General features: G+C 44.9%; 1 long non-coding RNA gene across 1 annotated transcript; it reads right to left on the reverse strand.

The window, feature by feature from the left end:
* Window positions 1–1,151: 1,151 nt before the first annotated feature.
* On the reverse strand, window positions 1,152–5,593 carry LOC140898662 (uncharacterized). The gene is made up of 3 exons (XR_012155053.1): window positions 5,339–5,593; window positions 1,566–1,761; window positions 1,152–1,373 (listed from the first exon to the last, which is right to left on the reverse strand). It is a non-coding gene; the product is annotated as an uncharacterized lncRNA (long non-coding RNA).
* Window positions 5,594–8,370: the final 2,777 nt, after the last annotated feature.

Here is an 8,370-nt window from a genome sequence, read left to right on the forward strand (position 1 = left end):
CTCCTCTCACACTTTTTATAGCTTTTGTCTGTCGCTGCTTACAAGTTCCTTTTTTACATGCCCGCCGCCATATCCTCTCCTCTCCACAGCACCATTCTCACTTGCTCCTTCAGGATTGTTTGCCAGTTGTCATCTCTGCCTTCCCTTCCACCTGCTCTCACCACAGCTGTGCCTGTCCTGTCAGCACATGACAGCATCATAGAATCATAGAATATCAGAGTTGGAAGGGACCTCAGGAGGTCATCTAGTCCAACTCCCTGCTCAAGCAGGACCAATCCCCAATTTTTGCCCCAGATTCCTAAATTGGCCCCCTCAAGGATTGAACTCACAACCCTGGGTGTAGCAGGCCAATGCTCAAACCACTGCGCTATCCCTCCGTCCCTCCCCCCCCACATTGGAACCTTCTTTGAAAATTTGACCAGGAACATGAGACAGGAATGGGACTTACTCCCATGAAGCCTCTAGGTGCTACCACAACATAAATGTTTAACAAATTCATTTTCCTTCTTACACACCCAGTTGGGTTTGACCTGTGAAGAATCTATAGGCCACACACACGCCCCAGATCATACTTGTATAGACTAAGACACAGACACTAGTGCACAGAAGATAAAACATGCACAAAACCCAGCCCAAGTAGAGTTTGTGTATTTAAAACCCCTGAGGTTTCTTTTTTTCAGAGGAACATGAATCATGGTCAAAAAGTTGGTCGTGGCAGGGATCTGAGACAGGACTCACTCCCTTTCCCCAGTAGTTAGGGGGCGATCAGCTCATCACTCCTGTGCAGGTTACTCTGTTCCTCTGTTTAGTGCCTTATTTCCAAACAGTTTAAAACCACCATTAGCTCCTTTCTCTGAAGCCTCCAGTATAGCATGCGGTGCCGAGACAGAATGCCAGACTAGAGAACCGTGCATCTGTTCAGCGAAGGCAAATCCCATGTCCTTTTGGCAGGGCTCCTTCAGCTAGAAATCTCTTGTAGGATTTCACAAAAGGTCAGGAGTGGTGTTAGTGGAACATGCCCTCTGACCAATGTCTGCCACCAGAAACCCTCCACCCCAGACCCTCCTGGGCACAGCCTGCTTCTCTCTGAGTCCTGAAGGAGAACTACTGGCCTAAAGCTGCACTCCCCTGGTCCTGACTCTTATTTTAATAGTTATCTTCAGGAATCTTTTCCTTATGTAAACAGAGCCATGAAACAGACTCTTAATTTGCTGGAGGGCGCACTCATTTGGACACTTACCAATCATCCCTCCATCAGCAGCAGTGAGTCTGCCATTGCTTTGATGTGCCCGTTTGATGTGCATTGTCAGGAACAGTGGAAAAGAGCTGTTTGAACCTGCTCTGGCTCTTCCTGCAGGGGTTTTCAAAAGTTCCTAAGTGATTTAGGAGAACAAATCCCATTGACATAGGCACTTTTGAAAACCTAATGCCCCAACTTTACTCTGAACACTGGGCCCTTTTAGATTCCTAGCTAGTCATTGTGGCCTCACTTGTCTGAGTTTAACTGAAAATTTAGAAAAAGTTCCCTCTAATTCAACTGGTCAGTCTCTCCCGGTGGCACTTACGTTATCTGAAGGGGTGAGCTGTTCTCCTTCTTTGCCTTGGGAAGGCCAGTGTGTCCTTTTCTCTTTGAGGTAGCTGCATGTTTGGGAGGGAGAGGTTCCTCCTTCATTCTGGTCTCAGTCGTGGGCAGTTTTTCCAGATCTTTCTCTGGCAAGGCAGGACTCTGGGGCAGGATCAGCGAGAAGTTTCCAATCTCTCCTATAATACATTCAAATGTCTCTCATGTAGGCTGGGCCTCTGCAGTCTAAGTAGCTCTGAGAGCAAAAGGGCATTCTCTACAGCTTCCGGACACCTGCTGTGACTCTGCTCACTTACCTTGCAGCTCATAAAGGTGCCATTTTCTTCCCATCAGTACAGTTGCTAACATGTCATAACGTGCACACGTTGTGATATTTTTACCTGGAGGCTTAACAGACCCAAAGGGCTGCTAATTAAATAGGGTAAATCACCCTAATAGGCCTGGCACTGGATGGTTTTCAGTGCCTTTCCCCATCTTTTGTCATAGACTGGACAATAAGGTGTCATTGCAGGCCAGCCCAATACATAAATAGAAAACGCCAGATTCCAGTCCTGTAAATGCGTCTGAGAAAAATGCCCTGGGGTCTTGCATATATCTGGTTGTTGCTGAACTAATAAAGGGAGAGAGTCTTTACTGGTTAATCCAAGCTGTGTGTGTAAGAAGGGAAGTGAATGTATTAAACACTTGTATTGTGGTAGCACCTGAAGGCCTCAACAGTCTCGGGCCCCATAGTGCCAGATGTGGCATAAACACACAGTAAAAGAGCTTAGAGGATAGAGATAGACAAGCAGGAGGAGGGATGTGGGAATACGGGTAACAAGTGCTGGGATATTTTAGCCCAGACTAGCTGTGTACAGTTCGTAGCCAGTCAGGAGCAGTAATTCCCTGTATGCATTTCGGAAGGTGTGAGCTCTGAGGAGGGACTTGGGGGAAGATAAGGTGGTGGCTTTGTGGATTTTGACGGGAATGTGGGAGCAAGTACAAAGGGGCTTGTGGGTGAAGCAGCCAAAGAAGTGATTTGAAGCTGGCAGAGCAAAGGCAGGAGTTACCCTTGCAGTGGGATGGGAAGATAGGGCAGGGCTAAACTGTGGAGGGTAAGGGAGCCAATGAAGGGATTTAGGGTGGGGTTATCAAAAGGGCTCATCCTTGGCCTAACTCTGGTCCCACTGACGTCCATAGTAAAACATGCATTGATTTCAATGGAAGCAGAGTTAGGTCAAAAATGAGCACTTTTGAAAATTCCACCTTTAAAGAACTTGTATGTCCATCACTGTCCTCTCCCCTGCATTTCTCTGCCAGGAGGATTTCATGGGCTTCTAATACATCAGAAGTCCAACACTGAGAGGCTCTGCCATCCTGAGGAGGCATGAGCTGCAGCTTTGACAAATGGAGAGATCCTGTAGAAAGGCCATGTGGGTATATTTATCATTGGATTAAAAAAAAAAAAGTGTCCCCCACCCCCAAGGCTGAATACTACATAAATAGTCAATGTGTTTGATGCAATCAGTAAACTGTACACACACACTATATTCACGTACATGGTGCTGACAGTTGTGATGAATTACACTGCCACGTGGTACACAGCATTTACAGGAACCTTTGACTTCCTCCCCTAGGCACTGACCTCTATTCCATCTCCCCTGGAATTTATTCTAACATTCCAAAACTTTCTGACCAGATTCAAACAGCTGCTATTTTAAAATGAATTAAAGGGTTCCTTCTTTCTTTCCCAGCAGTGAATTTCTACCCCCATCTCTACTCCTCTCCCTTATCTAAAACATTGCACAGGGCTGAGGTGCAGGATGGGCAATTTTCAATCTTGGTCCACTAATTCAAAGTCTGATATCTTGTGATTCATCAGGGCTAGAAATGTGCTTTTTATACCCTCAGCCAGGAATTCACCCCTTTCAATGATATAAGACTTCTTTGCTTCAAGCCTCGGTAAGGCACAACATTTCTAACTCAAAACTGAAGTATCATGCAAAGAAAACTATTCTGTATAGTTTTTTGAGATTACTACCATAGAGGGCTTGTTTACACTGGAAAATTCAATTGTGTTAGAAAGCAATGTTGAGGAATTCTGATAACATGTTAAACACTCAGTGTAGACTAAGAAAATAGGGTTAACCATGACCAGCTGACATGATGTTAAATATGACAGTTCCTGTCTAAACTGAGAGCTAAATCATATTTCACCTTATTTTAGTTGCCAAAGTTTCTTATGATCAACATGATGTAATTTTCCGGTATTGACCAGCCCTTTGTTATGAAAAATATTCTACAGAAGACTAGAAAATGTGGGCCCACGCCAAAACATGAAAGGGGTGAATGAACACTGTAAATAGATAGCTGGATTATCATTGTTATAATTTCCTTCCCAAGGCCTGTATCTGGATGTACAGTAGTGAAGGGAGCCAAACAGTGATGGAGAGGAAAAATAGTACCCTGTGTATAAGAACTGAGGTTGGGCATGAGCCGAGTTGCAGAGCACTGCGAGAAGCATTCTGGCATCCCCTAACGACAACGACACCAATGTTGCTGATTGGCTGTGTTAGGAATTGTTTCTTGTGGGCAGTGGCTGCTCAGTGTAAAACATCTTGGCTGTTCCAAAGCTAGATTCCCAGACACAGCCAGCTATGGGATCATCAGTAAACGATAATCCATTCACCTCTCCTGCACTGGGAGCTGCCAATAGTAAACTCTTTCCCTTGCCATTGGTTTCTAATTCATTAACTTCCCACGCTCACCCGTTAGATGCACGTTTGTTAACTTTTACCCATCATATCCCTCTCTGGGGGAACCATGCAATCCCCTGCCTGTCAGGGCCATGAAAAATTCCATCTGGAGTGAGTCCAGCAGCAGAGACCAGCAGCTGTCCTCTTGGGACATTCCAACCTCTTGGTCCTCCTGGTAGAAGCCGTGTGTGCGTGTGTGTCTTGCTTCTCCACCCCCACCCCCTGTCTCTGAGCATCAGATGGTGCTCTGCCAGTGAAGTGATGTGCTGGAGTGAGGTGGGAGAACTGGGCTTGTGTGGAGATGGGTTGTTTTTGTCCTTCAATGACCGTCTAATTATGTCAGAAGGCTCCTCTCCACCCCTGCCTCCAAGCCCAGGCTGGCTTCATGGAAGCATCAGGAAGATGATTTATGCTGCTCAGTGTCTAGAGCTGAGCTGATGCTGCTAGTTCTCATTATGCTGGGGCCAGGGGAAGTTTAATTTAATGTCATTGTGTTTGTGGGTGGAGACATGGTCAACTGCGAGTTCCCTAATGTGGAAGGCAGGACAGGAAAGTGTGGCCAGGTGGACAGACCCACTTCGAGTTTAAGTGGCTTTGTCTGAATGATCTCCTCTGCTGACACCAGCTGCATCATTGTCATTTGCTGCAGGGGCAAAGAGAATTCCACGAACAAGGAATGATCTGTTAAGCCCAGTTTCAGGGTCAGGGAAGCCAGCCAGGAATGTTCTCTCTCACACTACCCAGGAGGACAGTGTGGGTTCAGAGGGGAAATAAAGGTGACCGTTACCCCAATTTAAAAGTCATTGCCCTGAGTCAGGGCCGTTTCCCAAGATTCTGTGCAACGGAGGCAGCAGTTCTAGAATATAGTTTCCAGTCCTGACGGGAGGGATAGGGAGAGACCTTGAAATAATGCAGCATTAGCAAATGGCCATCTGAAAAGATAAAGCAGCAGGCTTCAAACCAACTAGTAGTATTCATAAGATTTTATACATAAATGAGAAATAACATAAATGTGACCTACTTAGTCAGGGAGCCTGGCACCAAATGACGAGAGTATCGCCTCTTAAGGCACGAGCACAAGACACTGGCATGGAGTGAGAAGTCACCTGTGCCCCTTGAGATACAGGATCACCCAGCTGGTTGTCTACAGGCAGTGGGTCTTCCCCAAGGAGAAGGGGAAGGGGTGGCAGTGCCTGTTGGACGCAGGGCTTTCTTTGCCTGTGACTAGGACTGTCTCTCCCCAGTACGACTGATGTCTTAACAGCTCTTGAGGGAGGAAGGACATGTTCAACCTAATGGGATAATGGAATAATATGCAGAGCATTTCAGCATTGAGACAGGCCAGCTGGTGGCTACAACCACAAATAACCAAAGGAAAACAAATTTTAAATGTTTCAGGAAGCAGCGCAGTGCATAGGAGGGAGGGGGTGATTTATATATAAAGAACAAAACCCATTCTATTCAGCCATATCAGGGATGTCAAACTCATTCTGTGGAGAAGACCAAATCCCATTTTTAATGGCAGGCTATAAATTTAGGGCTATATTCTCCTCTGGACCCATAGCAGAATTCCCACTGATGGCAATGGGAGGTCTGCACAAAGATCAAGGGTAGAATCTAGTTAGCAGCTAAACCTTTAGTTATTATTATCCTTAATCATTTGTTCAGAACCTTACTGGCACCTTAAGTATCATTTGAAAATATCCTCCTCTTTAAGCCCAGGGCTATCTCTGGCCTTTGTTTCTCTCTGTCCCCACTCTCTTTTCTGTGCTTCTATTTCCCTTCATCTTTTTGTGTCTCCTCTTTTCTTCCCTCTGCAGCTAGTTCCAGTTCCTGCCCCCATAGGCTTCCTTCCAACAATGAAGAAATTAATGCTGGTATTTGAAAGTGTCATTATCAGCTTTTAGAGTTAGGACCCTGGTGAGATTTCTGGGTTGGGGAATTCACTCCTCCCAGAGGATTTGTTTCAAGTTGGCTACTGACTCAGGCAGACAGCACTGCATTAGTTATGCTTGGGTCACGTTTGGCAGGTTGTCTTTGGAACCATGATGGCTAGAAACTTTTCTCTTTAAATGAAAGCTGAGGTCCTGGAGGCAACATAGATACAACTGGTGTCTGAATGCTTGACCCTCTGGGCAATGTGAGTCTCTCGTGGTTTTATCAGCCCAGGGCCCCATGTATGGTTCCTTCAGATAACAGGCCGGCTCCTGGGTGGTGACTGTAACTGCTTTTAGCTTTCTGCTCTAACTGGCCAGATTCCAATCTCAGCTGCATGGCATACATATTAAATAACTCTAAATTTACACCTCTGTAGTTGAGACAACAATCTGGAACAATGACAAGAAATTAACGACAATGCCAATGATGTAAGATGCCAATGTGTCCCAGCCCAGGACCACAGAGAGGCCGATCTCACCCTTTTCCCCTTTCCGTGCTGCTTGTTGGCTATAGGTTCATCCCCCTGGGTCTCATTTCCCCCTGATTAGCTCATGTTCTTACAAGGTGGCAGCCATTCTCATGTGCTGGGGCATAAGTGTGGGGAGAGTGTCACACTTTCACATATGGAGTTTCCTTTCCTGTTCCTCATTTACCTTTCAGTTTAGCAGCATGTGCTGCTTTCTTTTGAGGAACTGGCTTTGTGTAAAAGGTACATTGATGGAATTCACTCTGTTCATAGACTTTAAGGTCAGAAGGGACCATTATGATCATTTAGTCTGACCTCCTGCACAATGCAGGCCACACAATCTTCCCCACCCACTCCTGCAATAAACCGCTCACCTATGTCTGAGCTATTGAAGTCCTCAAATCATGGTTTAAAGACTTCAAGGTGCAGAGAATCCTCTAACAAGTGACTCATGCCCCACGCTGCAGGGGAAGGTGAAAATCCCCCAGGGCCCCTGGAGGAAAATTCCTTCCTGACCCAAATATGGTGATCAGCTAAACCCTGAGCATGTGGGCAAGACTCACCAGCCAGATACCCAGGAAAGAATTCTCTGTAGTAACTCAGATCCCACTCCATCAACATCCCATCACAGGCCATTGGGCCTATTTACCACTAATAGTCAAAGATCAATAAATTACCAAAATCATGTTATCCCATCATACCATCTCCTCCATAAACTTATCGAGCTTAATCTTGAAGCCAGATAGGTCTTTTGCCCCCACTGCTTCCCTTGAAAGGCTGTTCCAGAACTTCACTCCTCTGATGGTAAGAAACCTTTGTCTAATTTCAAGTCTAAACTTCCGGATGGACAGTTTATATCCATTTGTTCTTGTGCCTAAAAAATCTGTTACTTTCTCAAAGAACAGGTTTCAGAGTAGCAGCCGTGTTAGTCTGTACCCGCAAAAAAGAACAGGAGTACTTGTGGCACCTTAGAGACGAACAAATTTATTAGAGCATAAGCTTTCGTGGGCTACAGCCCACTTCATCGGATGCACAGAATGGAACATATAGTAAGAAGATATATATATCTATATATATATATACATACAGAGAAGGTGGAAGTTGCCATACAAACTGTAAGAGGCGTACAGTTACATCTTAATTAATTAGCCTCTTACAGTTTGTATGGCAACTTCCACCTTCTCTCTGTATGTATATATATATCTTCTTACTATATGTTCCATTCTGTGCATCCGATGAAGTGGGCTGTAGCCCACGAAAGCTTATGCTCTAATAAATTTGTTCATCTCTAAGGTGCCACAAGTACTCCTGTTCTTTTTTCTCAAAGAAGGAGATCAGGTTGGTTTGGCACAATCTACCTTTTGTAAAACCATGTTGTATTTTGTCCCAATTACCATTGACCTCAATGTCCTTAACTACTTTCTCCTTCAAATTTTTTTCCTGAACCTTGCATACTACAGATGTCAGACTAACAGGCCTGTAGTTACCTGGATTACATGTTTTTTCCTTTCTTAAAAATAGGAACTATGTTAGCAATTTCCAGTCATACAGTACAACCCCTGAGTTTACAGATTCATTAAAAATTCTTGCTAATGAGATTGCAATTTCATGTGCCAGTTTCTTTAATATTCTCAGATGAAGATTATCTG

The sequence above is a fragment of the Lepidochelys kempii genome, chromosome 15 (assembly GCF_965140265.1).
Source record: "Lepidochelys kempii isolate rLepKem1 chromosome 15, rLepKem1.hap2, whole genome shotgun sequence".
Classification (NCBI taxonomy): domain Eukaryota; kingdom Metazoa; phylum Chordata; order Testudines; family Cheloniidae; genus Lepidochelys; species Lepidochelys kempii.